The following is a 5,427-nucleotide window of genomic DNA, read 5'->3' on the forward strand; positions in this document are numbered from 1 at the left end:
CTAGAGAACGGAGCTACTTGGGTTTATTTTACTTTTAATTGCATTGTCCCAGCCACATTGTCAAAGAAAATTGTAGTTTGTGTGAATCACTTCACAACGAACTCTTGAAAACAACTGACAGCACACAGCAGAATTTACCAACAGATCTCGACTGGAGGAAAGTTCTGGCTCGACTGGCTAAAATCAAAACACACTTTGATCATATTAAACAATGTCGACATCATAGGACGGTACGTTATTTAAATATGACCCATAGTCACATTTGGACCATCATTACTGACACAGAAGCCAGTGATTGTTCACATAGGAAATGGAGGTAGAGACCATTCCACCATCAATGCCCTTCCTGTGTGAAACATGTACAGTAGGTGGCAGGTTTGTTTTTAACAAGACAGTAAAAATTAATAAAACAGCATAAAAGAAATTTCAGCTTCAAAGAACTATGTTTATTTAGATTCTCGAATTAGGGAGAAATGGAGCGGAAGATTGATAGACAGATAGGTGTAGTATAGAGATGCAAGACCTTCGTTAGGGATATGGTGAGAAACTTAGTCATCCAGAAGGGACTCAGAGTAGAGCCACTGCTTCTCCACATCGAGAGGTGCCTGTTGAGGTGGCTCGGGCTTCTTGTTAGGATGCCCTCTGGACGCTGTGTTAGAGGCACGTCCTACCTGGAGGAGAGCCAGAGGAAGACCCAGGACATGCTGGAGGAACTGTGTTTCTCTGCTGGCCTGGGAACGCCTTGAGATTCCCCTGGAGGAGAGCTCGCCCAAGTGGCTGGGTAGAGGGAAGTCTGGGCCTCCATACCTGCCTCCCCTATTAAGCGGAAGACAATCAATGGATAGATATTTTCATTGATTTTTTTTTCAATTAAATTTAATATATGCTGTATGTTGTAAATTTCTTAAAAGTCATTTATCAAGTACATGTGCTCAAGACCAATATGAAAACCCGGGTTGACATTACCCAGATCAAACTCTTCTAATAATTGCTGACCAGATGTTTGCATGTCTCCACTGGTATTTTGACAGTTTATCTTCAGTGATGAGCTCCAAGTCTTTGATGTTGGAAGCCCACATTGCCATCACCCCAATATTTGGCTCATTTTGTTAAAATTATATCCTCGACAGACAATAAAGATTGAAATATTACTTAAAACTTAAATCTGATTAGGGTTTTTTGGATCTATAATACCTAGTCCAATTTTATTCTCTGTCACATTAGGTTTAAAGTAATAATTAAATTTATTAAAAGGAAAAAAAAGTAATTTATTGATCTGAACATGTGTTTCTCAAGGATTTTGTGATAGAGGATCTAAAAATAAATATTAATAGTGACTGAATCAAATAAGGTTTTAGTAGAAAGTGCCTTTCCTGAGTTGCAAAGCCAAGTTGACTGACACCTTCATACTCCAGTTCAGGTTTTCTGAGCAACACTTTGAAGACCGACAAATTCAATTAAAGGACTCCTCTTCCCACTTGGAGCCGGTCTCCAGGGCAGATCTTCCGGGCGACTTGCCCCGTAAGAAATTAGAAAATGCTACAATAAAACCCTAAAAAACCCCAAGAAAATTATGTGGGAAGTTTTTTCCTTTTTTTAATGAACGGCCAAGAGCTGAACACCGTAACCACACACGTCCCTTTAACTGGAAGTCAGCGAAGTAGCGCAGGTAAGAGAGTTTCCCTTTTCCTCTCAACTACTCTCCACGCTCATTTCATTTCCAAAACACGCTTCGGCAGCAAATGACATCAAAGTGTGTCGGTGTCCAACAGTGACAGGGACGTGTGGACATACGAAGGAGTCTGTAACATTATATGGTTGTAGGACCTGTCGGTAAACCCGGTCCGTGTCTCGCTAGAGCGGCAGCGCCGACCGCAGCAGCAGCCGGTCTGGAGCGACTCATCCAGCTTGAGGAAACCCACTGCACGGCTGGAGATACAGCCACACGAATAAACTTTAATAATTCACAATAAGAGGGAAGTCGGGACTCTTAGAGAATGGAGGGAAACTGGAGGTGAACTGTCCCGTTTCGAAGCTAAAAACAAAAACATCCAACTTTTTACGCTCAAGTCGAGGCGCTCCTCCTCTATGAAATGTAAATCTAAGGAGTAGAAATAAAACGCACATGTTGTCCCTTATTTGTTTTTCTGCGTATTGTTGCTTAGGCCGCGTACTTCTCCAAGAACTGAAAATAGAAAAAAAAAAAAAAAAAAAAAAAAAAAGAAATAAAGAGACTTTTATTGGTGCGCCGAAAGTCACAGTTTTAGTCGAAACTCTTGGTTTTCTCCAAACAGGTAGTAAAGACTTAGCAGAGTGTCATTTACTGTAAATAGGGGAACTTCTAAAAATGCAATCAATTTTCAAAACCCGAATAGCGGAAGTTAAGCTGATAAAAATGGTTGTCTTAACAGTTTTTTTTTATTTACAGTTTGTGCAAATGACACTAAAGTTTTTAATAAAATATAACTGATTGATATATTAATAATTGCTAAAATGTTTTATACAAAATGCTGTGTAAACCTCTTTCGTTTCTCATGCTGGTCACTATTTCCCCATAGAGCTCCAGCCTCCAGTGACAGTTTTTCTGACTTCCATCTGCTGAAGAAAAAAAAAACCTCTTATCAGAGCTCCCTGCATGTTCACTTAGTTTAGATCTGTACAAAACACCTTTATGATCTTAGATTTAATTGAACATGCCTCTGTAAAGAGGTCACCATTTGTTCTCTTGTGCATGTATAAATTTCTTCTGTATGCTTTCTTGTGTTTATTATATTATTCATACTCATAATAATAATAAACACTGGATACGAATGAGAACAAGAATAGATCACTGGCACTTTAAGCCCGGATTTCTCATATTCTCGCCGGATCCTTCTCCTTTGCTAATTATTGTGTTGTTTTCAGAGCAAATATGTCATATCCATGGCGACCAGGCAGGTTTATTGTCTCTCCTGTGCAATAGCTCACAAAAGTAATTAATTACCCTTTTTCCCTTTCCCTCTTGTCTTTGGTTTAAGCAGATCAGGGGAGGAAGATGGAAAGCCATCTTTCATATTAAAAATGCCACTGCTATTACAACTAAAGGTAAACAAAAGTTTTTTTCCCCCCTTGCTTTTCAGCTTCTGATGTCCCTTTCATGCCGTGATTTATTATTATGCTTTTTTTTTTTTTTTTTTTTTTTACAAATCACTTGAAAACAGATCATTTTCTCATGTAAAAAAGATGCATTTATGCGTGCACTGTGCGCTTTTGAAGTATTTTTCTTTTTTTTTCATTGTATCCTTGCGATGCAGCAGCTGTTCAGCCTAACTGTTGCAGATGTATTCATGCATGCAGAGCGAGCACACACTTGGCACTTTACACAGGCACGCTTTGAAAAAACACATGTTTAGACATGAAATTAGCTTGCATTTTGTGTGTTTTTTTGAATAGAAACCATTAGCCAGTCTAAAGGTAAGTTTGTTCTGGTGATGTCTTTTATTTTTTGAGGTCACCAAAATATAATACCCAACAGCAGGTGACCCCTGCAGGGCACACAGTAGTGCTGCTCAGTGCTTCGGAAGGTGCATTGTAGATGTACTTTTTAAGTGCTTTGTACAAACAGAGCTGCAAAGTGACATAAGTCCGAGGAGTTTCCAGCTCCTCGTCGCTCAGTGTAACCCTCGGCTGTGACGGCACGTGTCTGCTGTGCGAAGGTCCATCTCTAGCTGGACACCAGCCAGCCTTCACTGTCAGCCCTTATGGTACAGGTTCTCATCTCTCTGCAACTCTGATGAGACGCTGCAGTATCCATCTGTCAAACATGCTGCCCCTCATTCGCTTCCTCCCTCTGCCTCCCTTTCAACCGATAAGTCAGTCACAGCCCTTACAATCAACTTGTTAAGGTTTCACGAGTCTTAATTGGATCCGGAGATGCAATGTTCAGAAATCCAATCATTGGCTGTTTCTTAGTTTTAGCCTGCTGATTTGGATTTTAGCTCATTGTGGTTTCCCTTTAGGAACAGCAACATAGGAAGATATCAGGGCAAAATTCAAAACTTTTTTTTCTGGTATTTCTGCTGCAATTAGTTACTAATTGTATGAGGAGAAGCTGCAGAATCACATTGTGAGCATGTGGGAGTGGTTACTGTAAAAAGCTTTACTTATTTTAAAATAAAAATAATATAAATTTCTTTCTCAAATTGTTTAAGGAACTAATGTTTTAGACCCTGGTTTCAACATCCTTTTTAAGTGACTGTTGGGATTGATAAAACAGCAGTCTCAGACTAATCTAACGTTGCGATTTCCAAGAAGGCTGATTAAAAATCCAAACTGCTCTGCAATAGACAAAAGTTGAATGCTCGAAAGGACAAAACAGATCAGATCAAAATTTCTGTAAGATGTTAGTCCTTCCTGTTATCTGTACAGGAAGTTTAGTGTCACACACGCTATTTAAGCACAGGTCAACATCATGCCATGAAATGCTTGCTTCCCTTTGCTGTAAATGAATATCAAGTGATAAGCATCACTTAAAAGAAAACTGCAAATGTAGTAAAAAGTTAAAAGTGTGTGACTGTACACTGTAAATCAGAGTCCATTTTAAAGGAGGGTATGGGGGACGGTTTAAAAATACACAAGTGTGAGATTAGAGCTGTTACTGTTCATCTGCTTCCCTTTTTTTCTGACACGTCTACCTCTGACCTCATTCCTAAACGCCTCACTCGCTCTCAAAACGGCTAACGTTGAGCCTTCGTCCTTCAGTGTCAGCATCCACTCGGAAGAGTGTTGTTAATTCCACATTCTTACATGCATTTGGGTATGGTGCGTTCACTGACTGGAAAAAGATCTGATCTGATTTGATCCTTTTGACTTTAAGGTAATCTGTCTCTTAAACAGACTGCGGTTGCTGCCTGTGGGGGTTGCTAAACTGGGTTAGGACCTCGCAGTTTAAACGACGTACGATCCAACATTTCTATTGCTCGCAGCCCGATCAGTCAGTTAAATGCCTCATGTCTCATAAGTACCCATCTGCATCTGTCAGGGGGTGTGTAGAATTAAGCCCGTGTGTATTCCTCTTCTGTTTGACCTTGGCTGTGGACCTCCGGTCTTTGATGTCAAATAAGCATCAGTAATCCCTAGTGGCATTTGACAGGCTTCAGGAGCCATTACTTTTGTTTCCCCAGCACATAAACTTCATCAATTGCCCTCAGTGTAATGATTTTGTATACAAATTTCCGTCGCCTCAACCCATAGTGTTATCCTGGCAAAAGTATACAGCCTCCAACACGTACGGTTATACCAGCACAAATAGTGCACATGTTTTTTTAATCATCATTATTGTTTTGATTTTAGTGCTGAGGAAATGTCCTTTTTGCATGCTTGATCAGCCAGTAGAGAAATCCAATATAATGGAGGTTCAAGGTGAATTGCATCCCTTACATCGAATCC

General features: G+C 39.9%; 1 long non-coding RNA gene across 1 annotated transcript in view; it reads left to right on the forward strand.

The window, feature by feature from the left end:
• The first annotated feature begins 1,477 nt into the window (after positions 1-1,477).
• Positions 1,478-5,427, forward strand: part of LOC103467225 (uncharacterized) — a 99,901-nt gene continuing 95,951 nt past the window's right edge. Inside the window, exons 1-2 of the long non-coding RNA XR_534050.1 lie at positions 1,478-1,669; positions 3,021-3,084. This is a non-coding gene — a long non-coding RNA (uncharacterized LOC103467225). The remainder of the gene's footprint in view (positions 1,670-3,020; positions 3,085-5,427) is intronic.

Source organism: Poecilia reticulata, linkage group LG7 (assembly GCF_000633615.1).
Source record: "Poecilia reticulata strain Guanapo linkage group LG7, Guppy_female_1.0+MT, whole genome shotgun sequence".
Taxonomy (NCBI): Eukaryota; Metazoa; Chordata; class Actinopteri; order Cyprinodontiformes; family Poeciliidae; genus Poecilia; species Poecilia reticulata.